Source organism: Dicentrarchus labrax, unplaced genomic scaffold (assembly GCF_905237075.1).
Source record: "Dicentrarchus labrax unplaced genomic scaffold, dlabrax2021, whole genome shotgun sequence".
In the NCBI taxonomy this organism is placed as follows: Eukaryota; Metazoa; Chordata; class Actinopteri; family Moronidae; genus Dicentrarchus; species Dicentrarchus labrax.
Window position 1 is genome coordinate 25894921 of NW_026136707.1, and position 14981 is coordinate 25909901.

General features: G+C 41.3%; 1 protein-coding gene across 14 annotated transcripts in view; it reads left to right on the top strand.

Annotated features, from left to right (window-relative positions):
* Positions 1–3754: 3754 nt before the first annotated feature.
* The window catches only part of adgrb1a (adhesion G protein-coupled receptor B1a), a 161807-nt gene continuing 150580 nt past the window's right edge, over positions 3755–14981 (top strand). For 13 of the 14 annotated variants that reach the window (XM_051407240.1, XM_051407241.1, XM_051407235.1 and 10 more), the window contains exon 1: positions 3755–4315. The gene's annotated coding sequence lies outside the window, so the exon portion shown is untranslated. Of the gene's footprint in view, positions 4316–4773; positions 4846–14981 lie in introns of those variants that run through there. The other variant, XM_051407236.1, reaches the window with a different exon arrangement.

A 14981-nucleotide genomic window follows, 5' to 3' on the forward strand; every position in this document is an offset into this window, starting at 1 on the left:
GTGCCAGGCCAGCGGGGCGGGAACATAACCATGGTGCTGCTATCTCTGAGAATGGTGTGCTAACGCATATTCCCATTATTGGGCCATACAATACAGAGCGTCTTGTCACCTTTTTAGACACTCTCTACAGAGATCTCATCCCTGAAGAAGAGAGGGGTCGGATTGGAGATGACCTGCCAAAGTACGTGATAGTTTGGGACAATGTCAGTTTCCATCGCTCCAACATCATCAGGCAATGGTTTAATCCCATTGAGGAATTTTTCTCAGCATGGAGATGGAAAGTATATGATCGCCAGCCACATACACAGATGACCCTTCTGGCTGCCATGGATGCAGCGTGTGATGACATCACAGCAGATGCCTGCAGAGGCTGGATAAGACGCTCTAAAAGATTCTTTCCACGCTGCATCGCAAGAGAAGATATTCGTTGTGATGTGGATGAGAATGTGTGGCCCAACAGACAGGAACGTCAGGAGGTGTAGGAAGACTGCACTTATTCCTATAGCACTGCATGTACAGTTTTCCCTAAGGAGACTGTATTATCTTCACAATTTTCTTTGTACTGTAATTTGTTGACAGACCATGTCATTGGGATACAGAAAGGAAAAGACAGCACTGCATAGCACAAACAGTAAAAGCGTAAATGTGAATCTTGTCCAGTCTCTTGCAATCAAACTCTCACATACACTAAGGTGTAACCTACAATTTATAATAATTGTCATCAAAACTTTAGCCATAGTTTACATCAGAACATCCCTCCAGAGTACACTGTTATATTGACAACATGACTAAGCAATTTGACTGTCTTATCCGTACACAATGACACAAGGACTTGTCATTCTGATGGCACTCACATGTTCATTGACACAGATATTTACTTTTGAGAGATCAACTAAGGATTTTGAGCAAGAGAGTGGCTTTTGCAGGTAATCCATGGTGTTTTGCTATTTGTACAAATTGTTTTGAGAAATGCACTTACTGTTTTGCAAATGTCGAGGAGGATTCGAGAAATGTACCAAAAACTGAGCTGAAAAACTGAATGTACTGAGAAAAACTAAGTAAAAACAATGAAAGCACGGAAGATAACTTGATCTAAACCATTAAATATGGTTTAGAAAGTAGTGAGGAGTTATGTAAAATGAACATTATTCAATGATTAGGGTTAAAAGATGAACTTCAATCAGTGTCTAATAACTGCAGTAGAAAGTCTCCTGCAGCATTCAAAGAAAGCTTTTTCACTGCACCACTTTTACTTGTCATGTAATTAATACCATTAATGAAGGCTCTATTCCATTTAGATTAGCTAGTTCCAAGGTTCTGGTATTGTATGCCGGCTCTTCGTAGAACAGAGCTGTCATGAATGTAAGTAGTTCCACCTGTGCTATTCTGACCAAAGTGTCTGCTGTGAAAAAGGCCTGCTAGAGGGGCCAATCATGGACCAATGTGATCTTGCCAATGAGTGATTGAATCCATTCCATAATAAAAGGCCAAATACTGAAAAATATACATTTCATCACCCGTATCTGAATCGATAATGCATTTGGAAACAAGATTATGGAACCTTATGGACACTTTATAAGTGATGATTTGTCTCTTCACACTGACAGGAGACTGCCTTTGAAGAATCTCTGTTCTGAGCATAATCATCCACATTGCAGTGAGGAGGAATCTTCCTACTGGTGATCAGAACAGAGTGACTTGGCATTTCCATTTACACCTCTGGGCCATATGGCAGCGCATGATGTAATACTGATGACTGTCTCTTACGCCAGTAATCGCACTTCTGTTCAAGGTGAGATTCAAATCGCTGCACATTATTTACACTCCATCTCTTCCAGTATGGCGTAATGGCTTCAGCGTGTGGCCAAAATGACACTCACCAGTTATATAAACTTAAAGGGCTAGCTCCTGTCTTCTTTCCTTTTAACATTTTGTTTACAGTTATCCAATTTCAAGACAACTTTCAAACCCATATCATCCATTCATATCTAAATTGGAAATATACAATATGAAATCATACAAAAAGCAAAACAAAAACAACTTAAGTTTCAATAACAATACTATTAAGGGAGGAATGAAGTAAACAATCTAATATTACACTAAACACCAAGCCAATACTGTAGAAACATGGTGGTTCAACAATAGCAGACTCCATAGAGGACCCGCTCCTTCTGTAACAAAAATACAATTATTTTCAGGTGATTACGCACTAATGAAAACATGCCTATAAATATTATATAAGATTTCTGCCAATCGATCCTCCTAAATGTTACACACTGGACCTTTAAGGAAAGCTTTCATTTTTAAATATTACAAATAGAATATTGGCTTTTAACACGTGTACAATTAAAGGGAAACTCCACCGGTTTGACACATCTAATTCTGTTTCCAGGTGTCAGAGAGCATGTGAAAACAGTGGTGTAAAGCCTTTAGTGTCTCCAGAGGGAGCTGCGTGAAGTCGAAAAAATGAAAGTGATGTCACTTGGGTCGGCATCCGTTATTTGATTAACCACCATCTGCTCATATCCATTCAATATACACATTAAAGGAAGAAAGAGTAATAAATGAGTAGGTTACCTATTGGTCAATCTCATAACTTGCCTTGGGCTTATATGTTAATTAAGCAGCTGCTTAGGGCCTGCAGTGCTACCACTACTGGGGGCCTGAGTGAACATATAGACGTAAGGATCTCTTTTTATACACTGAAGTTAAGTGGGTATAGCAGCGGGTGGATGTGATTTGCAGGTTGTTATAACCCCTAAATTCTCACATGACTTTGTGTGTGTTTAGCAGCTACAGCCCTGCCTCCCTATCTGACTGACTCTCATCATTGAGTTTGATAAGTTGGAGAAATCAGCTGATGCTGCCTCTCCCACATTAAGCCGGTGCATCACTGAATTAGCTGCAGTATTGTGGCTATTTATTCCTAACATTTCCTCTTTGTGTGGTAAATGTAGGTGGTGCCACAGACCTGACATAACATCCAATTGACGCTGTTTGACTCCAGAAGAGGGGGCTGGTGGGTGAATTTTCTATTGAGAGGAATCCCCTCAGCTTTGAACACAAGAAAGGCAGAATCTTGCAGGAAATTGGGCGATATTACCTTCAAAATAAAAGCTGACCCAAGGGGGAAGCCTCGATTTATATATGTTATTTCATTACAACAGAAAGAAACGCTGTACCAAAAAGTAATTATAATTACATATTTCATAAAACAGTACATGCAAACTAGTGCAAGAGCATTGTGAACCATACCGTATCTCATGGTAAGAGCTGGCTACAGTATACCTATGTGTATGTTATGGGCTACAGGTTTTTATGAATACATATAGTAGGTCTACAAAAAAGAAACTATACTATATCCTATATTTACTTGTAAATATATTTTTGACTGCATCATTTATCTTCATTTCACACATGTACTCTTAATTTTCTTAGATTAACAGGGTTTTAAAAGTAGAAACAAATACAAAAAAGCTGAAAAGAAAAAAAAAAAATGTAGGCATACACATTAAATCAGAATTCTTAATTTAAAAGTATCTCTCTAAATTGTGTCTTTGTATCAATATAATTTATAGTTCATTTTAAAGTGGTATTATCTCTGCTTTAATCCTCGACACGAGAGTTGCAGCGCTCCCGCCCCAATTAGGGATTTTATTTTGAAAGATTTAGCTGGAAGTAATCTTGGTCTAACTCGACTGTCTTGACAGCAGCGCGAGCCCCGGGCTTCCAAATAAGGAATCCGGCTGTTGCTTCGCGCGGACACACAGACAGACAAGGACGCTCCAGAGCCCGCGAGCTGGGGACGGCGGTTCCCGAGACGCGCGCGAGCCCTCTTTGATTTGCCGCTCCGTTAAACCTTCCCATACACCTGGAAGACTGCGTGACCCGGAGACCGGAGGGATTTTCAGACTCGGAGATGAACTTTTTGAGACAAATGTCAGATTTTCTGGAATAACAAACACAACAACTCTTTTTTTTCAAGCGGATTTTCCTTCTTAAATGAAAGAGCTGCGGAGGAGGTTTCATGTTGGAACAATGTGAGTGAATACATTCGGGGACCCATTTTACGCACTGGAAGCGCAGTGGGAACTAACGGACATTCAGAACTCCTCGCTCGAGTTTTCCCTCTTCTTTATCCCAGTAACGGTACATTACATTTCCACAGTAAAGACGAGATTTCGGTTAACAATAATGCGCTGTGTGGACTTATCCTAGGACTTATCTCCAGGCTTTTGGAATTGGTGAATGCCCTGAACGCACCCAGCTCTGACCACTGGCAGTATGCATCAAAGGGACTGCTAACTTGCTCAAGGTAATTATTTTAAATGAATCATATTCACTCTTTTTGACCTCTTACTGACACCGTTCACCCTCCACTTTACTGTACACACACGTCGGAGAAGCAGCGTCGCCTCTGCGTTGTGGGCTGGTGAGTGCGTCTCGATTTACCCTGGTTTTCGGGCTAAATTCGCAACAAAAAAAGAAAGAGACTGATATCGAGTTGGTACATTTTTCTGGAGACTTATTCTGGCACTTGTGGTCCCCCTTTATAATGTGGTCTGCTTTTAGTCCGGTTGTATTTTCAGGGCTCACACACCCAATCGGTTTGTGCTCAGGGAGTCGGTGGACAGTCGCCGTTTGGGCTACTCAGTGAATGGGAGGAGGCTCGTTTCTCTGGGGACACAGTGTCGCCTAACTTTATTCAAAAATGGTGTCATTTAGCGAGTCTTCGCTTATTCGCGGGTCAGTCACCAACTAGAACGGCAGTTAAGATGTTTTTAGAATGAATGAGCGCAACTCTTCAAATCGGCTCCAGAAACACACCCGGCAGAATTAATTTAGGTAAATATAGACATTTTAACTCTTTTTAAGTTGGTTCCGCTCATATATAGCTGAAGTTTTAATTTCAATCAGAACGTTCTCTTTTGTAACCCCCGTATGTTATGTGATTATTTTTAAAGAATATCGGCTTATATTAACTCATAGAATGCCTTTTCTAAGCAGCGTGTGTCTTAGCCAGTGAGGCTGCATTTAAATGCGAGATTTCTGAATACAGTTTGGTATTTGGGCAGGGACAGCGTTGCGTATCTGGGCAAACCTGGTGCATGACTTATCGGAGTTTGTCCTGTTTTGTCTTTATAAGTGTAAAGCTAGAGTAAGAAAAACAAACAAACTTTCAATTCCTTAAATACTGTGACTTTACTGTGATAAATATTGTATCCGAAGTAATGATCTGTCGTCTTTAAAGAAACCCTGCATGGAGTGTTTACCTGCCGAAATACGCGGAGTATGTGCTTAGGGAAAACATGATGATGAGGCAGGGGGAATCATGCCCAGTGATGCTCCTGGGAGAAACCAGAGGCACGTAGCTGATTTCTTCGCAGTGGAGTAGGCAGATGAACGCTTGGAGCCTTTTTGCTGTGGCGCACTTTCAGTCAGCTTGGTATCACTCACTGATGGCCAGCAGTCTCATTCGCAACAAAATGGGTTGTCATTCACTGTCCCCTTCTGGTGCAAGGAGCCTCCCTCATCTCTCCCTGTGCTGCAGAAAGACTCACTGATGTCCAATCTGTGGCATGCTGCATGCACAAAATAATGACAATGAGACAGAAAGGGCAGGCTGCGGGTTTTGAAAAACTTTCCAAACAGTATTTTCATTGCTATTCAGGGTTGAGCTTAGAGAGAGCTGTGCATTTTCCTTGTTTGGCTGACACAATGTGCATCTTTAAGTTACCAGATCATGCTATTGGGGGCGCTATAAAAACACATAAGCCCATCCCTTGGGTAAGTCAGGTTAAATTTCCATTAACTATGCTGTTGGCTTCCTTACTTTGGGACGGAGCTTGAAATGCAGCTATATTCTATGGAAAAGTGATATCTCAACAGGTGAAGACTATAAGCCTGTTATTGGTGAATTCAGCTCTTGACATGGAAAGGTCCCCTGTTGGTATTGTTGTCACTGTTATGCTGCACAACATAGGAAGGTTCGTACCTGTTTGCATGCCATAAATGATGGCAAAGCAAACTTAAGAAGTCAGGAATGACTGATACAGCACGCCATTTTAAGGGTCAATTCTAGAAATCAATACTTCATATAAAAAGACTCAGTAAGAGTTTAATATAAGGCACTGAAACTCTCTACTGGACCTGGGATTCATGAAATTATTTCGGGTTAGCAGCCATTTAAAGCAGCCCAACAGTGCATATTTATTCAGAGGTTGAGATACATGAGGCATTTAAAGGTCAGACTGTATTAAAAGTGCCCTTGTCATGTTGACACCTAGTGTCCCTCTGTGTATTGTTCTGCTATCTACTGCTCCAACCATTTTCTCCCCTTTACTGATGAATCCTCCTTTTGCTACGGCTGTATGCAAAACATCCGTCTCCAACAGAGATTTTGTCTCCGGGTGACACAGCCGACCCCTTCTGTCACACAGAGACCTGTGGGACTACCTTTGACCTGTGTCGCTGCGGCTCGTGATGCCTCCAAAAAAGGATTGTTTGCATTCCCCAAAGTGTCACGGTTGCGGCCTGTTGGTTTGAACTTGTTTTTGACCTCTCATTAATATTAAAATGTTCAAATCAAGGCCCTGCTGATGTTGGATCAACATCCATGCAAAACTACAAAAGAGTTACTGTGCAACCGAACCCTACCACAGATATTTAGGGTTTGTTGCAAGAAAATGACATCTTTGTAAGGCCTGCCACAGGACTGTGAGGTTGGATTGGACCATATCACGTATCGTGATCATAAGCATATCATGGGGAATTTCCATTATCTCTGAGGAGAGTCAAGTGTGCAAGACTTTTCTGCTCTTGTGACAGCACATGTATGCGTTTCTGGGGCAATGCCAGGTTCAGGGTCTGAGAACCCCCACACCCTCTCTCACCCTCCAGGTAAGGATGTTAGCAGTCAACTGTTTTATCCGCAAGAAAGAGAGCTGATAACAGAAATAGTGCCCTGACAGGCACAGCTGGCTCAGAGTCACAGGGATGAGACAAGCCGGCAACACAACACAGGCCTTTTCAGAGGCATTCATGCGTGTTTTTTTTAACCTAGATGTCCTCCTTTGTTTCTGCGTCTTACATCCTCGCGCTGCCTCGGAAAATACCCGCACTGCCGACTCGCGCGCCTTTGCTCCATCTTCTCATCCTCTAATCACTCCCCCTCCAAACAAGGCCGCAGTGTCCAAGGCTGCTCGCTATCAGAGAAACCTCATATCTGAATTTGTGACATCAGAGGGAGGAAGAGGAGACAGTGAGGGTGCGGAAACAGAGGGAGTCATTGAAAGAGGGGAGATGAATAGATGGGTGACGAGGAGACAGTCAGCGGGACGATAGAAGATGGATTAAAGGCGAGATAGAGAGGGGCCGTAGACACAGGGCCGTGTGACATAGAAAGACAGTGCTATTCTGCTGCCTCTGAGCTCCACAGATCGCTTTGTGTTGACACCCACCATGCTTTTGGACTAAATACACAGCAATCAGTCAGCACAGACAGGCTAGTAACACACACACACACACTTTGAAACACAGGCACTTTAAAAGGTGAAACATGCCAATATCCCATGTCTTGAAAGTTCCTAATGGCTTCTCAACAGTACTGTGGAGAATATCTTTCCTTGGAGCAACTTGGAGGTTGACCAGATCCTGCAACGCCATCGGCTCCCCTAATTAGGGTCTAAACAAGGAACTTGGGAAAGATGCTTAATGAGGCTTGACCAATGTGCGGAGTGAGACAGGAACTTAGGCTGACAACCATGTAAAAGCCACATAGCTCAGCCTCAATGGCTACATTCAGCCCTCATGCTCAATTCTGAACCGCTGTTTATTTATGATTGCTCTAAATTAGTGCTGTCAGTTAAACATGTTATTTACGGTGTTAACGCAAACCCATTTTAAAGGTGTCAATTCTTTAACGTTCTTTTTGGCCTAGCACACTTTGTGGTTTTTTTCACATGCTGTTGCAACAACTAGTAACATTAGAAAAACTACAATACCACAGCAGATCTAGCTAGACCGGAAACAAAACAATAGGCACGCCGCACACACTTGTTTAAGAGTAGTAGACGTTACGTTTTGAGTGGATGGCGAGCGCCAGATGCCGAAATGGATGCCAATAATATTCTGAATGGAAAGTTTACTTTTAAAAAGTTGCCAAATGGTTCCATTGACAAGACCAAAGTGATCTGTGTGTTTTGTCACTGTGAACTGAGCTATCATCGCAGCACGTCCAGTCTGAAATACCACTTGATGGCCAAGCACACAGCTGATGCCAATTCTCCACCCCCTCGCCAAAGCCAGACGACAATGGAGGATTTTTCAATAAAAACAACACAAAGCAAGCCAATCCACTTTTCCATGTTGATAAGACCATTAAAATGAGAAGAAATAATGGGACAAAAAGAAATCAAGGGACATTTAGAATAGATAAAAATGTGCGATAAATTGCAAGTTAACTATGACATTAATACGATTAATCGCGATTAAATATTTTAATCGTTTGACAGCACTACTCTAAATGTATGTTCAAATCTAGGATGTGATTGGTGCCAAAATGAGCTCATGTAGCTGTTTTAGCAGACATACAAAGTACCTGTGACAAAATGTAGCACCTAATTGCAAGGCTAGTCGTCTAGCTAGCACAATGATTTTCTTTAGTTTCATTGATAACAGTCAGTCACTGAAGAGTTAGTCTGGCTCACAGGAAGTAGGCCGATGGACAATTTTAGTTGGAATTTTCCTCCCCTTCCACTATCCTCTGACACTTAGTGCTGCACAAGTTCATTGTGATTTGTCTAAGAAATACCTGTCTTCAATACTAGCAATGCAGCACTGAAGATGGCAATGTCACTTTTTATCTGTTCTTTTCTTGTTACCTTCATTCTGAGGTGGAAATGTCCCCTCATTTGTTGAAATGCCTCAACACAACGTAGGTTTGTTATATTTAGTCATGTCTATGGTTGCTATGTGAAGTTTAACCCTTGCCTGCCATGAGCAAACCCAGAAGTAGCATGACATAGCCTCAAAACATAGGTTTTGAAGGAGGTTGGGTGGATGGATGGGTTGCTAATGTGTGTGACTTGGAAGACAGTGGTAGTTTTGTGGTTTCCTACCAACAGTCAACTGGATGTTCTGTTATGGCCACGGTCATTAAAGTCATTCTTGAGAAAGATAGATGATTGCTGAGTCTCATTGCTTAAAGCGTCGTTATTGACAGCCTGGGAATGAAACTCAACAATCAACTATCTTTCTCAATAATGACTGTCCCCACCGTTAATCAGGTAGTTATTCTTTTTAAACATGATAACAAACTTAACAAAGTAGTTTTTTGAACAACCAAACCCAAACCACAGTCTTTCCCAATCCTTAAAGCAACCTTCATACATTATTTTGGCCACTTGTCGGCAGTGGAGGAAGCTAGAACATGTTGAAGCAGCACACACAAAGCAACATTAGCATTTATTTGGAGTTGTGTTTCTGGTCACCTCATAAATCTCTAAGTCGAATATTCACTTTCTTATAGCTCTGTTTTGGCCTCCTCCAACTCCTCCTCTAAATAATAATAATAATAATAATAATACATTTTATTTGTTGGCGCCTTTCACAACACCCAAGGTCACCTTACAGGTAAAAAAAACAACTGCAGAAATAGGCATAAAATACACAGCACAGTAAATACATATAAAATTACAAAGAAAATACAGTGTAGCTAAATAAATGAATGCAGAGAGTAAAACAGTTGGGGGCCAGAGTATTTATAGCAAGTAAGACTTTTTAAAAAGGTGTGTTTTGAGTTGAGACTTGAAAGTGTCCAGAGAGCGGATGTGTAGGGAAGTGAGTTCCAGAGTCTAGGTGCAGAGCAGCTAAAAGCCAGAGCACCCATTGAGGTAAGTGAGAAGGAAGGGGTGGAAAGCAGGGCGGTAGATGAGGAACGGAGTGAACAGGATGGGATATATGGCTGTAGCATACAGTTTCTAATGGTTTCCAGGCAGTCCGTGAGGGCAGTAGCGGGCGATGCAGTGTCTGGTTTGGTGGTGATGTAGATTTGGGTGTCGTCAGCATAACAGTGGAAGTGAATACCAAAATGACGGAAAATATTGCCGAGAGGAAGGATATAGATGGTGAAAAGTAGGGGACCCAGAACAGAACCTTGTGGAACACCGTGAGTGAGTGGTGAGGATGGTGATCTGGTATTTTCTCCTTGGATGAACTGAGAACGGTCAGATATGTAGGAATGGAACCACTGGAGAGGGATGCCAGAGACCCCAGTGCCGGCCAAACGATCTAGGAGGATGGCATGAGATATTGTGTCGAAGGCGGCACTGAGGTCTAGGAGTATGAGGATGGTGAGAAGGCCAGAATCTGCTGCTAAAAGAAGGTCATTTGTTATTTGAACGAGAGCTGTTTCTGTACTGTGGTTAGGACGGAAACCAGACTGAAAAGGCTCCAAGAGGTTATTTTTTGATAGATGATCTTGAAGTTGGCAGGCTACTGTACATTCTATAACTTTTGAGATGAATGATAGGTTTGAAATAGTGTGATAGTTATTGAGTTCGTTTGGGTCCAGGCCAGGTTTCTTTAATATGGGTGTAACTGAAGCAGTTTTGAGCAGGGAGGGAACAGTACCAGTTGACAGGGAGGAGTGAACAATTTGTGTAATGAGAGGGGAGAGTGTAGGGAGACAAGCCTTGATCAGTGTGGTGGAAAGTGGGTCGAGTAGACAAGTAGTAGACCGGGAAGACATGATCAGTTGGGATATCTGTTGATTCGAGGGAAGATGAAAAGCAGATAGGCTACTGGTGGGCTGGACAGTAGCACAAGGAGTGTTTAACTGAGAGGACAGGGAAGGGGTGAGATGGTGGTGTATGGGGTAAACTTTGTGATTTATGAAGTCCAAGAATTGTTGACACCGAACGACTGACGTGAAGTGGGTGGCAGTTTCTTTGTTCTTAGAATGGTGGAGAATAGAATCCTGGTATTGTTTCCGTTGCGCTGGATGATGTTGGAGTAGTAGGCAGATTTGGCAGTATTTAGAGCGGTCTTGTAGGAGGTGATGTGGTCCGAGTACATTTGAGAATGAACAGTGAGTCCGGTTTTCTTGGCAAGACGCTCGAGGCGGCGGCCATGGGTTTTGAGTTGGCGGAGTTCAGAGGTAAACCATGGAGCAGTCTAAATAGCTACTAAATGCTTCACTATGTGCATCAAGGACATTCTCAGTTAAGTTGAATCTTGTAAAATGGCTTAGCTAAAAGACGCTAAAATGCTTAGTAGAGCTATGGTAAACAGCAGTATCAGGTATTCTCTATTTCAAAAAGCATCGATTAGTGTAGTTTTAATAAATGATTGTAAATCTAACCATATTCCCTAAATCTAACCAAGTGCATTTTGTGGCTAGAGCTAACCAAACCTAACTATTGTGGTTGCAGATCAGAAAATGGTAATGATTTATTATTATTATTATAATTTTTAATTAATTTGTAACAATTTTTTGTAACAGTTGTTTGCAGTGGTTCTGGAAGGCTTTGACAAACACTGCCATCTTGCCAATTGAATCATCAGGTCAGAAAATGATAATATGGGTCATTTTTAGCAGTAAGAATTGATGTAGGATGTCTGGCTAAGGTTGAGTTTATTATGCTTTTGTCTCTTTATAGGAAATATGAATTTGCTTTTACTAGACAGTTCACAATAGAACAACAGGAAACGATTGGAGAGAGAGTGTGACCTTGTGCAAAGCTCCCAAATTGACTCAAACCATGAATTATGGGGCCACGTAGTATGCAGTGTAGACCACGTGGGCTCTGAGACACCCAAGAAATTAAGCAACCTCCAGGCAGAATTTTGTAGTGTCATAGGTAACGTCAAGGACTGTCATGCAGTGCCATTGGATAGTTTGTTGCCGGGGTGTGAGAAAACATTCATTCCAAACTGATCAAATTATATATTTTACCTCCATCTATTTTTCTGCTCATTCATGAATGAAATGACAGTGGCCTTGTGAGAGCCAAACGTGTGGAAGAGACAGTGTGATCACTTAATCTTTCCTGTTGTGAAGGTATAAAAAGTGGGAGAGGTGTGACAGGCTGCCTTTTGTCTGGAGACAACTGTTGAGAGAGCAGCCAAGCATGAACTGAGCTGAATGCTCGCTGCTTGACAAAGGTATTTATAGGCATTAAAACACAAATCCTGTGTAGACTGAACATTATAGATTAGACTTTTCACTGTGTCTCATCCCACATCACAACTCCTATGCTTTGTGAATCTATGTGTTTAAAAGGTATGTAATAAATACACCTATTATCTTGAACAAACCTACCAAAATAAAATGCTTTTATTGATCCCCCAGGGATTGAACCACCCCCTGAATGGATTGATGACCCATTTTTAAACTCCTTGTACTGGCCAAAATGTAGAGTGAGTGAGCTGATCGTGAGAAGAAAACAGTATAGTACTATTACTGCAAATTTAAAGGTTGTGAGTGGTATAATTAAGTTTCTGGTTAGGAAACCATGTTGGGCAGCGCTGGTTATTGATTCATCTATCATTTGACATTGTGGAACATTCTGAACTAAGAAGGCATTATATTATCTGAATAAGCAGAGAATGGTTTCACCACCAAGTCCCTGATACACTGGGTGACTGAGCATGTTGAGTCGGTATCAGAGGCTATCGGTGAGAGAAATCGCTCTGATTGGCGAGAAGAGAAACGTAAGTGAGCAAAGCAGCAAATGACTTTTTCACAAGCACGGAAAATATCAGACATTTTCTTTATTAGAAGCAGTTTTAAGAAACTGTCTAAGTGAGAGCGGGCAAACCTACATCCATAGGCCTCCTTTTGTTTATATCCGCAGTAGCTGTTTTTTCTGTGTTCTTTTTTTGAATGACGAATGTGGACTACCGCCACCTGCTGGTATGGAGAGTTATTACCTTTCACATAGGTGCAGAATGTACAAGCTGGTTGACTGTTCGCTGTAGTCAACTGTAGGCAACGTGAGGCATCGCAGCAGTAGGCTTTTGTCGCTGCTAGTTCTTTAACGTTGGTTTGGTGTGTCGGCACCTTAGCAGGACACCAACTCTAGTCTCTTGCTAGAAAGTCCTATGAGCTTTACACCCATTTACCACTCAATCTTCCACAACCTTACTTTCCAACCCCCCACCTAAAAGACAGAATACTTCCTGCATGATTTGAGAATGTGATTTAAATTTATCCTGACTGTACCACACATCTGTATGTGATCCTCTTTAATTTATTATGGATATTAATAACATTGATCATAATACAGAAAACACCATCACGCACTGCTCAGCTGCAGTTGGATATTAAAACAGTTCAGTCTCAGAAGTTAAGCTGTTCTGCATAATAGCCAGATTCTAACATCCCAAGGCAAACCATTTTGGGGTTGCTTCCTTTATGAAATACTTGAGCATTTGAATGAACAACTATCTGTTTTAAACTGCATGGAGTTTTGTGACTTCTTCTTTTGGATCAAGTGCAGCCCCTCCTCTCCTCATTGTCTGACATCTTCAGACACATTTTTTCGCACAGTGCCCTGGGATTTGACACCGGTAGCAAATTTATGACACATCACTGTGATTTGTATGCTGTGGTTGGATGGTCATCTCTTTATATTCAGTGATCAATTCACTGCCTGACATTTATTTATAAGGCCATCCTGAGGTTGTCTCCATCTTACTTATGGGTCTTTATGGCTCCAGTCTGTGGGCTTCAGCATGGTTTAAGGTCAAAAGACTTCTCTCTGTTGGACCTGAGATTTAAACTGAACTGGGCCCAAAAGCATTCTTTTGTCTGGAATGACTTGATATCAAAAGAACAGAGTAACTCGGGGTAAATTGAAGTATCGCACTCTGTGAAAAATGGACTTTGTGTCCTTGAACTTTCTATTATTTATATTTAAATCCTTTTGCGATGCTTGTTCTGTTCTTTCCTGTCTGTAACTGCATGCTTGTGGTGGAGGTCTCACCTTTAAATGAGGTTGGGATTTCAGTGGAATCTTTCCCTCGTTTTTGGCTTTTAAACATTTAACTAGTCTGAAAATAAACTTGCTCTCAGGCAAAGGTGGAGCCCTCAGGTGACTTTCTGTATCTTTGTCTAAAGATATATGCTAGTCATAAATACTGGAGCCCTTTTAGAAAAAGGGTCATTCTTTTTCATATGTGTAGAAATAATTTCCTTTTGTTACTGTGGTAGAACTTTCAGAACAATTAGTCATTTTAGCATTTTATGGAAGGTCAAATGTGCTCTACTCTGCGTCTGTTTTCACCTCTAATATGACGGATGTGATGCCATCTGTTGAATTATATATTTAATAAGATAAATGCAAAATTTTGTAGTTGAAGGCATGAAGCTAATTTAGTATTAATTCTGATTAATGGCCAAGGTATCAGTAAATGTGTCTGGTTTTAGAAGTCCATGTCGGTGGAACCCTTATGGTAGTAGCAGTTCCAGTATGTTAGGATCCGAGCTGCATCGCTTTCAGTCAAGGTCTTCAATTAGTAGGGTTCTCTTGCCTGTTTGCTATTTTTATCTTAATGTTAGCAAGTGTGTGAGAGAAGCAGAGGAAACACCTTCACACGTCAGTTTGCTCCTCTGGAAGCCCATAATGATGAATATACCCAACAGCCACTGGATGTGCATGTCTGTTTATGCATACATACTGTATAATGCTGCATAATGGAGCAAAGATCAAAGAATATTTGACTCCTGCTGTGACAGATTTGTCTGCTGAAGTCATCGGATGTTGTAGTTTAATTTTCAACAAGCTTTAAAGCTCATGGCGCTGTCCTTACTACTACTATTACTACTACTGATAAATAGCTATGGTTCCTAGTAAAACATTTTGTCTATCAATTATCTGATCTTTTTCAAATTGCTTTTGGTTTTATTCATACAAGGTTATAAGGTTTTCTATGGTCATATAAAGGCATATGCAGTATCCAGTGCACATAATAAACCT